Below are 14,985 nucleotides of genomic sequence, written 5' to 3'. Positions count from 1 at the left end.
GTGTGTGTGTGTGTGTGTGTGTGTGTGTGTGTGTGTGTGTGTGTGTGTGTGTGTGTGTGAGAGAGAGAGAGGACTCCCAGAGACCTTCATTAAGTTTCAGCAACAGTGCTGATTTCATAATATCCTGTGCAAAGCTGAAGTGAGAGTGTGCGGTTTGGAGAGCACTTGTATGAGTAAGTGTGCGCATGTGTGTGTATGAGGGAGGGTCAGTGTTGTGTGCATCCGTACATGCACAGTATGGTGCTCTACAGTGAGTCAGCTTGAGTGGCTGGTGATAAACAGGAATAATTAGATTCTGTATTTAGACACAGCGAGGACAATGCAGAAAGGGTGTGAAAATGTGTGTTTGTGTGTATGTGACATGGCGTGTGAGCTCTACATGTCATTCCTTCACAGCTCACTAGGAATCATGGGACCACACTGATTTCTCCCTCTATTTTTTCCCTTGGCCCACATCAGGGGGCCTCATCAGAGCTGATAACGTCTGCTGTCGTCTGCTGCTGCTGAAAGGCTCCATGGTGCCGCTCAGGATGCAACGCATAAACACACACACACACACACACACACACACCTGCTCTGAAGGAGACAGATTAAGACAGTGCAAGGTTCTCTTAAATTCAGTTTTTTCATTTGGACTTCAGCATTGACAAGTTTGAACAACTCTGCAAGTTGTTTAAAAACTCTTCAAACCAACTGGAATGACAAATAGAGTAGCTTTTAACCGGTTTCTCTAGCAAAGATGGTCTCCAGAAATAACATAATCTCCTTATTGTTTTGTTTGATACATCTGGGCAGCCAAAGCAAACTTGGTGCAACTTGTGAACCAAACTAACTCCAAACTCTTGTCACATGTAATGACAAACTTTCCAGCCTGTTATGGGCAGAGCGCTCTGCTTTTTAAATAGCTTTTATCCATCTTTTCAAGAGGTTTGCACCGACCCCAGGAGGCCCCTTACCAGTGCTGCTTAAGAATTTCATGTCAAGGCCCAGATTACTGTTAGCATGAAGTCTTGTCTCTTTTTCACCTTCGATTTATTTTAAGATGAAAATAACTTTTTTTTAAATGCAGCCAATACATAATTTTGTCAACGTGCCTCCATCTCGCTTCACTGAGCTGCTCTCTGACTCACACACCAATTATACAAAGCAATTCTCAACCCAAATAGAAACTAGGCCTAAAGTCAAGTCATTATCACTTTTCCTTCAGACTTCCTCTCCCCTGCCACCGCTTCGCTTTAAGGCCGAAGCTCGAGGGAACGAACCTGAAGACAAACCCAATTTTCACAAAGGCTAGTCCAGACAGTTCAGAAACATCACACCTAGCAGGAGATGGGATGAGAGGTCTGAATACATACAGTATGAGGGACATGTGACTGAAAGTTGCTCTCTGTAACTTTTTGCATTATAATTCAATACAATAATATTTCATTGTCAGATCAAGTCTGAAATTGTTCCTCCTTCACAGCAGCTCCATGTTGGAGGAGCTCGGATCATAAGAATTGAATTGCCATTTCTACACTGTAGATTATATGACAATAAAACCTATGAATCTTGAATTTTAATTTGCAATATCAGCAAAGACAACTATTGAGACCTTGAGACCCTGCATCTCTGATTTGATTGTAACAATTCATATTTGCTGTTCAGGACATGGTTTGGGTTAGACACCAGCCAGCCTCAATGTATTGTTATGGCAGGTTGATCCATACAGTTTCTCAAAAGTTTGACCAACTAAAGGATTTAAGAAATATTATATAGTTAGGAGTTTGTGTTCAGAGACAGTGTGTGCACGTGTTTGCTGGTTGTTCAGCATTTACGTTTTTAATAAGGAAGTGACATTAACGGTCACTGCTGAGCTGACACAGTACTTTTGGTCACCAGGGAGGAGACACTGTTAAAAGCTTCCTAAATTAGACTGTTGCAAAAGTTATTCAGATGATTTGAAAGATTTTCAAATCTATTCTTTTTTTTGTTTGAACATGTATGTATTGTATGACAATTAGGTTTTACAGAGGGAGAATAATGCAAACAAACATTTCCTCTGGTTTGTAGAACTATTTTATTGGTTTTATTGGTTTTATGTCCTATATATTATGTTGCATTGCTGGAGGAGCCTTGGACTTACGTTTTTCATTGCCATATCTACACTGTAGCTACTGTGCACATGACAATAACGCCTTGAATCGAAATAGGGAATTGAAACACACAGACGCACTTTTGGACTGGGTGGGACAGCAGTTTCAGAACATCCTGCTAATCAAAGCGAAGGAGCAGCCATTCCCAACAGCGGAATTGGACATTACAGAAATGATGATGAAATTAACTGCATAAAAGAAGAATAGGCAAAGCAAGTTTATTTATATAGCACTTTTCAACACAAGGCAATTCAAAGTGCTTTACAAAAAACGAAAGACATTAAGAAAATGGCATTTAAAATCAGTCATTAAAAAGAAAAGACAATAAAATAAACATTAAAAGAAAAAATACATGGATAAAAGTTACAGTGCAGTTTAAGATGTGAATAATTCAATTAAAAGCAGCGGCAAAAATAAAGTATAGGAATATGAAAATGCAGAAGTATTGCATGAACTACTTCCAACCAGTGAATTAAAATGTAAAAGGAATAATTTGACTTGTTGCCCGATCCTATATACAAGTGATTCTCAAATGGGGGTAGTTGGGCTGAGAAAATGTTTCAAAGGGGGTACATTACTGAAAAAAGTTTGAGAAGCACTGCTATATACAATATGGGGAATCCCCGGTCATGCAGGCAAGTAAACAGAAAACACCCTCACATACACATACATGCAAAGCAGAGCCCACTGTCTCATGAAGATACGTCCCACTCCCATCTGTTCACTGATATAATCATCACATGTTCTGATGACTGTATCCGGCTTTATGTGCAAAACACTTCTAAGATTAAACCAAGGGTTATTCACAGTAAACAATGGCGCATGCAATTATAAAAATGTCCAAATCCGAGCATTGAGACATTTCAACAACTTATTTTCTCTCTCTCAGCAGCATCTCCGACTACTTTACAGGCAGCAGTGGCAGAAAACGGGGTCCAGTATGGGCTGAATTTGCCTTGCTGCATTTCAATGACTGGATACATTGTTGTCAAAAGGAGAGAAAACCCCCTGCTTTGGGAAATGCAAACGCATGCTGCTGGGATGCAAACACGTCCATATAATAATCCACACACACACACACACACACACACACACACACACACACACACACACACACACACACACACACACACACACACACACACACACACACACACACACACACACAGCACACACACACACACACAACACACACACACACACACACACACACACACACACACACACACACACACACACACACACACACCACACACACACACACACACACAGCACACACACACACACACACACACACACACACACACACACACACACACACACACACACACACACACACACACACACACACACACACACACACACACACACACACACACACACACACACACACACACACACACACACACACACACACACACACACACACACACGTTACTCCACCATTGCAAAGAGAAGCACAATCAGACCCGCTGCGTACAATGGTGTTGTTTGAATGGGGTCAAACAATGGAGCTCTTTGGCATCTGAATCGAGCAGATGATGATCCCAGGAGGCTGAATAGGCGGCTTCAGCCTCCTACACACTCTCTCCTCTGGCCCTGATAATATGCATCAGTGCGCCGCCTGTTACTGTGTACGGAAATATCCGTTATAAGCATGGAAGCAGCAACTCATTAGCATCCAGGCTAATTTTATGTTGCTAGCTCATTTGCAAGCATTCATCCTCTTGCATATTTTTGCTATCTGTTGCACTCCAGGGCTGTAGCCATTGAGGTCACTGAGTTCATGTGCTGTGTTTTTATTTTGTGTAAATATTAAACTAAACTTGTTAAATAAACTCTGACAACACACTTGAAAAGTTGAGTAAATTGTTTGTTTTTAATTACAGACTTAATTTTTTTTAAGTGCACTGCAGTTTTTCAAAGTGTCATTTCAAGATAAAGCATAATACTTGCGGATACAATAACAACAAATAAACTATGTGTAAAGCACACCTGTCTATACAGAGCAACAGCATTACTTGTTTGCATTTGTTTATAGATTATCAGACAAATAAACAAAAAATGTAAAGTGAAAACACTTATTTTCAACATGGCCCCCGGACAAAGAACACACATTAATTCACAACATTCAACATTAAAAACTAGACTATAACCACCCTAAAAAAGCCCTTCCACACAACTTAGGTTGAATAAAAAATAGCTACAAATAGCAATTGCCTTTCCTGTAGAATTTAAAGACTTGGTTTGAGGCGTCGTGCCTTTATAACAAGAAACAATGAAACTATAAAAATCACAAGTGTGAATGAAGAGTGGAAAATACAGCCGTCACACAACAGGATATTGTTGCAACACAAAAGCCAATTCACAAATCCTGTGAAAACTGGATTTTAAAGTACATGGAAGTTGAGTAAAAGTATGTTGTAACTGCATCTCACTGTAAGGCCAGACAACTCAGAAACATCAAGAGAGGGGAGGAAGTGGGGAAGTTTAAGGAGATAGAAAAACTGCTACTGGGACTTTGTGACTTCATCTGTCAAACCATGAAAGAAATGTATGAGACTAAGGTTAAAAAAGGCCAGAAACATAATGTCCTTTTTGGAGGATACTGCAAATCCTCTACTTCATACAGACAAATGTGAGTTAGAGTCAGAGGAGATGAAAGTAACAACAAATCTGACTTGTTAAAAAAGAGAGACCTCTTCTCTCATCTCTTTCGCTCCCTCACTACGGCCTTTGCCTTTGTTCCTCTCCCTCTATGACAAAATGGGATGATTGTGAAAGGGCGCCTGGTAACCCTGGTTACAATAATGAGGGCATGGTGTGGTAAATCCAATTTGCCATGGCACTCATTTGAGGTAAGAGTTAGCGTGCGACAAGCTGGGGTTCCATGTGCCTGATGGAGGATGACCATAATGAACCATAGTGTAGCCCATCTTGCACACATATTTTCTAGGTCTAAGGAAACTCATCTGACTGAAAGACATAATAACAAATTGGAAATTACACAATGGATTTAGATACTACTTACAAAGTCAAAGTGCATGGCAATCATCACACCAAAGATCCAGGTAAAACATAAATTAATCAAATCTTAGACCGGAGAATGGGTATAATGAAAACAACAGAGCTTTAAATCACAAAGTACAATCAGTGTGAAGTCAGTGCCAACAAGAGAGCATCAGAATGTATGAACTTGCTAATGAGTCCTGAATTAAAAACGGTTTTGATTTAAGCTTCAACGTTTCTTAGCAGTATCCACTCTGATATTATTCAGACAAACACCACCTGCACAAACAGCCTGTTTGAATACACTGCCTGTTAGTATGCAGTAAGAAGCACGGTGAGATGAAAGGAAAACAGCCAGAGTTATGTTAATTAAATCAGGAATAAGTGGTGGTTATACCTACTGTAAGCATACTGATATCGTTTCATCTTTATATGGTCGTATGTCCGGACTCTGCGGTACATTATGATCAAGAACAATCCCAGCAGACGCCTTCCTGTCAATGTGAAGCCTACAACTCCTTTTGAGCTGTCACCACTTTCTATTTCTGTGCCCTCTCTCTCTGTCGCTATTGTACTTTCTCTTTTTCTGTTCCACAATTGGATCCTTTTCTCATTCATTTGCCTTTCTGTCTCCGTCCCAGAGTGCACAGAGGGCATCAGACAATGGCAGCAACACAGCCGCTTCAGCCAGCTGTGCAGACTGGCACCACAGAGACGGCCGTGCCCATGTTGTGGCCTGCGGGCTACACCTGGAGGGAAGAGATAACGGACAGCTGAAGCAATCGACCACATGCAGCAGCCGGCCACAGCATGGCGTCTGTCCATGTGTCTGACCCTCAGTATCAAATAAAAATGGGTTTACAAGACAATCCGGAATATCATCTCTGGAAAACGACTACCGCTAAGTGCATTTTAATTTTAGATCCGGCGTTGATGGGATGGATTTGTTGATACAGGAAGTGATATTGTCTAAACACCAACCCTGAAGCTATGCAATGGGCCTATGCAGCAGTGACATAGACTGTATATGCATTACAAGTGACATTTGGCGTTTAATGACTGAGTTTAATTTCTCCTACAGTTCAGATAATTGTGCTTTATGTGTATGTGCTCTTAAGTAAGTTGTACACATTAGCCCTTCATGCTAATTACCTTAACATTTCAGCACCGACGAGCTCATCATTCATTTAAAGGTTGCATAAGAGGCGTGTGGCGCAGTGGATAGAGCGTTGGTGTTCGGATCAAGGGAGCACAGGTTCAAACCCCACTGCATTCAGCATGTCGTTGTGTCCCTGAGACACTTCACCCCAAATTGCTCCTGTGGGGATTGCCCACAGTATTGAGTATGTAAGTCGCTTTGGATAAAAGGGTCTAACAAGTGACATGTAATGTAATAAGAAGCTGGTCCTGGATGATTTTAGAGTTTAGCTTAATGTTAGTTACTCTTTCCAATAGATTTGGGTAATTTCTCACTCTAGAAACCTTAACCAATGTAAACTACCTGGGGTTTGCCAAACACATCATAAATGAGTTTTTTGTTGTTGTTTAGTATGATGTCATGTATCTAGCTAGCCTTCAAGTTCTTATTAACGACCACTTTTATACTACTCTCACCTCAAAGAAGAAAGCTGTCGTTAAAAGGTCAGCAACAAAAAGTGATTTCAAACATGCAACAGTAACAGCAACTCAGAGATCATCAAGGAACACTCATACTATCAAAATATGTTTTTATGACTGCGCAAAGTTCTTCTGTCTGTTAATATTTCTCCACAGCCCCAACTAGTTCATACGATATTTCATAATTTGGAACTATTTTCGACCATGTTCCTGTTGAGGAGATCCAGAAGCCAGATGAGGAAGGAGGGGTACAGCAGGGTGGGGCAATAACTCTGAAACCACAGTTTCCGCTCCCACGCCTCCCAGCCCATCACCGTATCCTCCAAAAAATGCTAAAGCCAACACCTGCTACCGGCTACAAGGGGAAGTCAACTTTCAAAACACATGCACCTAATGCAATGTCCTCTGGGCGGGCAGTTTCCCCAGACATTAGGACCTTCACTGATATTGTGGGAGCTGCTAAACTTGTGGCATATCGCACTATATGGTCAACAGGTATGTAAGTTACACAATCACAATAAAACATCTGGATTCAAGCGATAGAATGAGCAGACAGAGGGTGGATGCATTTATACATTCAGTCAACAGGAAGGAAGAATATCACAACAGTTTCTGAGAAGCAGGGCGGGGACGTGGAAAGAAGGTTGGGTAATAGAGTGTAAAATAACATTAGGAGCCTCTTGCAGCTGTATTTCTCAGAGAGTGCACAGTGGCCATTAAGTGTGTCACAGAAAGGAAGTGGGTGGAGGAGTTCTTCAGAGAGGGAGGATGACAGAACTGGTCACTGAAACTAAGTGTTACACATGTACAGAGCCCTTTCTGCCCCGATGGTCAGAGGAGCAGGGGCATTGGGAGTTGGGCTGGAAACTGTGGTGACAGCTCATCATCACGCAAGAGGGCATCCAACAAAAAAACATAACTATGTGTGTGTATGTGAGTTTTTTCCCAGTGTCTGGCATTGCATCAAGTCATTTCAGAATAATGACATCTGCCATGACTAAACATCTGTCCTTCTCACTGCAGTATGAGCAGCAATCTTACGTGAGCTACATACATCTGCATTTTGTCAAGTAGCAACACCAGCCAATGCAGGTTTTTCTAAAAAAAGAAATATACAGCTTAAAGGTACCTTGGTTTGTAACTAAGGCTTGGTATAATTTATTTTCAACTGGTTGGGATTTTTTTTAAAACTTCAATAATGTAGTATTACATACGTGCAATACTTTTAGGATGTTGCAAGAAAAATATTTCAAATATATATATATGGTCAAAGTAGCAAACCCTGACCAATCAGCCCAAAGTAAGGTTCAAGCTCTGAGAAAAACTCTTGATCCTACTTTTCCCATAATGCAATAGCTTCATTTTGTTTAACCCTCCCTGTCTGGTAAATGCTCACGTCTTTTAATCACAATGCCATTTGTTTATAATGCAGGCTTTCTTTTAGACAATTGAAGTCTTTTAAATCAAGCTTACATAACATTTGTGACTTCCCTTTGACATCTCAAGGTTTATGTTGTCAGTTTTTCCACTGCATTACTGTAACTGTTTACGGAGGTTGAGTCCTACTTCCTAAACAACTAAATAAACCAAACTGCTCAAATGCATTTACAAAGCACTTAAATAAAATACTGTTTTGAGTGACTATGAACATGATTGAAATTAAAATATTTTTGAATCAATCATAAGTAAACAAGACTAATCTGCCTGAGAATACAATGCCAGCTTTCAGTATCTGACAAACCATGAGACACGATGCTAATGACAGTTTGTTCATACTGAAAAATCCTACGGTTTGACACCATTCCACGTCATTGGAGAGTCGAATCAAGTCCTTCTTTCCGGTTCATCAGCATGTGAATGTTTCTTCTCAATGGTGAAGCCAGCATGGGTTTAACTAAGGCCAGCAGCCTACACACAAACTCACACGATTATGTTCGCCTGGCATCCCTCTGAGGGGACTGGACACTCAATAAAGCCACATCCTGGCCACCATGAAAACCCAGGAGTTCTACTGAGAAGCACAAAGAAGAAACTGGCAGCCCGGTCCAAACCCACTGAGAACCATGAGCTCATGAGCGAGGGTTGCCATATTCTCAGAGGAAGCCAAATCTGCAGCTCCGGCCTTGAGACGCTGACACCTTTGATCAGACAGCCTGATGCCATTCAGCAAGACCTTCTCAATTGTGTCCTTATGAATTGAGCGAAACAGTGAGAGGGTGGGAGGCGATTTGGTTGGTGTTTTGGTGTCTGATAGCAACATGTGATGGTTTGGCAAGTACACAATTAATCCAAATACCAGTATGTGGACACACATTGAGGGGAAAGAGCTAACAGATGGAGAAAATAACGAGGACACTAGGTCAAGTTCTTTTATGTGATAAAAATGTGACATGGAACTTTGTTATCCTGCTACGCTTCAAATCAACATCATGTTTTGTTTTTAGTAGCGGCCCAAGTATATTGTCCTGCTGCAGTGGGATATTAAAAGAAACGCCTCTATGAAAAATGAACAAAAGCTCCTCATCTGTGTTCATCATGGCGATTCTTTCAGCATTGTCCTAAGATTGACAGAGCTGCGTGTGTTCCATTATGAAGCACTTTCAAAGTGTTTTCTTTCAAACCTTTCACCTTGTGAATCATCATGAACAAGGTTTATGAAAGACAACAGCCTACATTTTTCTTTAAAAACCTCTGGAATGTAAAGGCAACAACAACATCAACAAGATCTGTTGTTGATTGTATTTGCTCATTCCATTAAACAGAGGTCAGAGGTCAGGCTCGGCTGCAGTGCAGGCCAAGGCTAGCTTGTATTCAGTGCTTGTTGTGCTATTTCTAAACTCTTTCTAAAAGCATTAAGTGAATCTCCTAAAACCTGTTTTGATTGTTTATTTGCACATTAAAAAAATGACGTTGCAAAGCTAACACTAAGTTAGCAACCAGCTTGCGAAACAGAGGAGGCTTCATAAGACATTTCCCTCAGAAGTTGAAAATAGTTTCAAAAGCTAAAGCAGATATAAATACAACACGTGCCCTTCTTCAGGGATATTATTTGGTACTCTTCTCTGTCTCACTCTCCCCTTGTCTTTCTCTTTTTCCATTAGCTGCTCTCTCTGTGTTCACAAGCAGCCCACGCAGCAGCCCTGCTTGTTGACTTTATTGTGTGAAATTACAGAGAAAGGGCAAACACTGATCCACTCTCACATGCGCCCCGAAAGCTTGTAAATGTAATTCATTTCAGGCAGATATAGGGATGGTGAAACATGAGGACAATATGTGGGGGGAGGGGGGGAGAGAGAGCGAGAGAGAAATTAGGGGAAGAAAGTGTTAGTGTGCAGCAAGAGAGACGAGGAGAATCATTTGCAGCTCCAGCTGACAACTGGAAAATGAGCCGAGGCAATATGTAATCTCCTCCGATGTAGTTTTAGCTCCCAACGCCACCTCCTGCATCGGTGGCAGCGGAGGCTACAGTGGAGAGTGAGGAGGAGGCGCGTTGCTATGGAGTGGGAAGATTTTCAGAGTGAGCACCATTACAAATCTGGTTTGAGAGGAGAGGCAGGGGGATAATGAAGATCAGGAGAAGAGCGGCAGGTCGCAGGGCACAAGGACATTAAGTGAGGAGAGAGATGAGAAAGAAAGCAATAAAGCAAATGCATCAAGGGCAGAGGTGAGGGACAGAGAGTTGAGGGGAGGAGAGAGGGGGAGACGACAACAAAATAAAAGATGGATGTGCAGGCAGGGTAAAGGCACGGAATAAAAACAATCTGGTAAAGTGTTGCATTGTATACACCTCCATTAAAGCTTAAGTACAAAAAAATGGCTTGACAGGTAATTAGCCAGCGAGTGGATCTGTGCATCACTCCAGGAGAGAGCGACCGTTCCAGACTCTGCATTATTCATAAAATCAGTCAGATGATCGTTTGAGGAGCACTTTGCCCTGAGCGTGGTGCCGAAACAGGAAGAATAAAGTGCAATCTTCAGAGGAGGAAGAGGGCCGTATTCATCACATTGCACACACTACAGCATTGTTGGGTGGAGAACAAGTGAATTCTTCTGTGTTGCGTCACTTCCCTCTGAGCTGAGGAACATACAGTACTGTGTGGTGAAGCCAGATGAAGGCAGTATTCAGCGTCAGTTATTATTTAATCAAAGTGTGGACCCCCTCTACTGGAGGCCACTGGGAACACAGGGTTTGGGATAAAGACAGACAACAATGATTTTGTGTTCTACATTTTAAGATAGGACATTTGTAAGGGGAAAAAAAAGAATCATACTGTAACGACTGTATGAAAAATACCTAAACAGATCCCCGTCATGCAATAGAAGAGTGCGTCTCAAGTAGTTTGTTTGTCTGTTGTCTTTAAAAGAATACAAATGTCTCATGTGCATAAGACTTTAAACCAAATGTAAGTCATCATCTCTTTTGTGTTTGTCCTAGCGTTTCCTATAAAATATTAAGTGTGTGTTTCTTTGTGCAGAAGTGCTAAACAAATATTAAATTCAATCCAATATACGTCCAAGGCCTCCACTTTGTTGTGGCCACTTTCGAAAACCCTTCAACCTCGACTCTCTTATAAATAAACACTGAGATAATCAGCAGTGGACAAAGCTACTCAAAGACTTCTGAGGAAATAATCAATAACTTTCAACCTCAGTGCTTCCTCTTCTGAGCGTTGGCTTCCAAGCAATGCTGCTGCTGACAGTCAGATTAAAAAGGCAGGAGGAAGCATGTCTACCAGACAAACTGTAAGATAATCAATAAGATTAGCACACAACAGTCTGGCAAAGTAAGAAGAAATCTGCATCTCAGAGATTTCCTACATATTTAATAGTGCCTTTAATATTTTTTGTGGGATGTTTCAGGTTTGGGTAAAGTGTTTAATGATTAGTTTGGTAGCATTCAAAGTGCATATTTTTTTGTATCTGCTGCTATAGAAAGTGATCTTTTATCATTATTAAAGGGAATGCCTTAAATAAGCCTAGAGGGTCTACCTCTTCGTGCGTTGTATATCATTTGTTATCTTAATGGATTTAAAATGTTGCATAAAAGAAAACTTCAAGGGCCGTGAGTCAGTAGAGCTGGCAGCCCATGTGATTGGGCTCAGGTTTGAATCCGGCCTCAGACATATTTGCCGCGACATTCCCTCCATCTCCCCCTTGCAACAATGTCACTCAAATAAAGGCCCTGATGGCCCAAAGAAAAATACTTCAATAAAACAACAGAAAAACTTCAAAGTAACAGCAAGACATTGGCTCAAGTAACCAGATACTACATCCTGATTATACTTTTTGTCGTCTCTGACAAAGGGTCAAATCTTTTATCCAGATGTCACTATAGAACTATCCCAGTTGATAAATTACATTTTGACAATTGTTATTTAATAAAATAATGTTTCAACATGCAAATTCTTCAGGCACAGATAGATAATGGTAGTAAAATAACCTAAATGTGTATTTTGAATGTTTTAATTTCACTTATGTAAAAGAAAACGTTGCTAAATGTTTAGCAAAATACACCAACCCTTGAATTGTGCACACAAATTATTTTGTGGCTCTATTATTTATATTCTCATCTATTTTGTACATTATTTTCTATTACAATTATTTTTCACATATCCTCCTGGGACCAGAGGAAAAAAATTGTCTTCCAATTTTCTTTTTTTTGTGATTTCCTACCTATTTAGGGTTAAAAAAACATCTTGCAATTTAGACTTTTTTTATTTTATTTAAAAATGTTACAGTATGTCCACTGTAGAGGACGTCGGGACCATATTAGTTTGAAAAGACAGCCAAAATTAACAGATGGACTATGTAACGTATTATGGTTATAGAGTGATATTAATACAATAATACATTCACCTTTATTTAAAACATCCATCCATCCATCCATCTTCTCCCGCTTATCCGTGGTCGGGTCGCGGGGGTAGCAGTTCCAGCAGAGAGCCCCAAACTTTCTTTTCCCTGGCGACATCAACCAGCTCTGACTGGGGGATCCCAAGGCGCTCCCAGGCCAGCGAAGAGATATAATCCCTCCACCTGGTCCTAGGTCTACCCCTTGGTCTCTTCCCAGCTGGACGTGCCTGGAACACCTCCCTAGGGAGGCGCCCAGGTGGCATCCTAACTAGGTGCCCGAACCACCTCAACTGGCTCCTTTCGACGCGAAGGAGGAGCGGCTCAACTCCGAGTCCCTCCCTGATGACCGAACTTCTCACCTTATCCCTAAGGGAGACACCAGCCACCCTGCGGAGAAAACCCATCTCGGCCGCTTGTATCCGTATTTAAAACATGAATAAGTAATTGATCTGAACATTGCTGTTTATTTGGTCACTAAAAAACTAGCTTGTTTTTTGGGGAATCTTTCCAGATCTTCAAAGACTTTGTAGTCAATGTAGTGGAAAGTACCTCATTGACTCCAGTCAGCACGGGCTGTAGGGTAATCTTGACTAGTTTTATGGATGTGGTCTCCATTTGACCTGCTCATAGAAACAAACTTGACATTCCTGAGGCAATTCTCATTTCTCATGGCTCCACTTAAAATAAAAACAACAATAAGACATACGTGCTACTCTTGGCCCACAGGGGGCCATGTCTTTCCAGCTCGTCCCTATCTGTCTATGTATCTGTGCGCTCATGGAGCCTCCTGCATCTCCCCCCCCCCTTCTTCTTGACCCTCTTCTATCCCAGGTGTGAAAGCCTCATCTCTCTCATCATCTGAGAGCTCAAAATCTGAATCTCCCTGAACTATCTGGTACAGAAAATGTCTGCTTCAGTTCCGTCTCCTGCAACAATATTGAGTCATTAAGTCCATGAAGATAGTCCTGACGTCCACTAGAATGGACATTTATAAAAGGGCTGTTATTTGAAAACTTGAATTATTTAATTGCTTTCAGAACTAATTATATAGTTCCTCACATGTTAATAAACAAGAATATATATGATTTTCATGGTAAAAATGACAATTATTCAACAATATTTGACTTCTCCTCCTGCTTCTATACAATTTTGTTTTTCGTATGCCAGCGATTTTGGATGAAAAGAAAGAGGAACTTCCCAGCATGCAATTTTAACCAATGACGTATCACTGGAAAGACCAGGATGTCCTCTGTACAGTACATCAGGGATTGATAGAGTAGCTCAAAAGAGTAAAAGGAGATGCATGTTAACAAAATGTCCACTACAGTGGACATTTTCAATGGGCTGGGTCCCAGGAGGATATATAAACGATTGCTTTCCTCCTTCCTGTGTGTGCGGTTGACCCACCTCTTAGCGGGTAATGACTTTCCATGACATCCAGACAAAGAGTTTAACACACAACCTGCTTTCTCAAAAGCATCAGCATAGCCAGTCCTCTCCCAGTCACACACACACTGTGTTCATCAACGATTCCTCCTCCACACTGCCCCCCCCCCCCCCCCCCTGCCCAGGCTGGACCAACCCAGCACACAATTATCAAGTCCATCATGCATTCACTCCTACACCAAACACTAAGCTTTAATGCTTTGTGACACAACATTTAGTTGATCCCCAGAGATGAAATGAAATACTGTACACCGAGAAATAACATTTTCTGAGGGCTGTAATACATTCTGCCTACAATCTGATCCTACACAATCAACACAGATGCCATTTCAATTAAACATTCACTGAGGAAGGCTGATAGACTGCAGTCAGCTGACCACATCTTGTTGTTTATAGGATTTTATTCTGAAAATGTAAGTCATACAAAAGTGCTTCAGTAATACTAGATGAACCCCTCTTTAATGGGCACACATGCAGAGCACACAGCACACACAGTGAAATGTGTTCTCTGCTTTTAACCCATCCTAACTAGCAGGAGCAGTGGGCAGCTATTGCACAGCGCCCAGGGAGCAATGGGAGTGGGGGGGAATGTCTGGTGCCTTGCTCAAGGGCACCACGGCAGGGCAGGAGGTGAACTGAGACCTCTCCAAGTAGCAGTCCACACTCCATATTTTAGGTCTGGTCGGGGACCCTACAGCTCCCAATCCAAGCCCCTACTGTCTGAGCCAATGCCTGCTTGTGTCACAAGGGACGGTTCCATCTTATTCGACCCTGCCTAATTAAATTAGCACCCACCAGGTGTGATGCTTGGTTTGCAAAATAGACGCTGGTCTAGGCATGTTCCATTTCTGATTAAAGCTATAAGAGGTAGTTTATGTTACTTGAGCCTGGTTTAAAATGTTATTCCAAAACTAAGAAACACCCAAAC

Source organism: Gymnodraco acuticeps, unplaced genomic scaffold, assembly GCF_902827175.1.
Source record: "Gymnodraco acuticeps unplaced genomic scaffold, fGymAcu1.1, whole genome shotgun sequence".
Taxonomy (NCBI): Eukaryota; Metazoa; Chordata; class Actinopteri; order Perciformes; family Bathydraconidae; genus Gymnodraco; species Gymnodraco acuticeps.
This window is presented reverse-complemented; position numbering follows the sequence as displayed.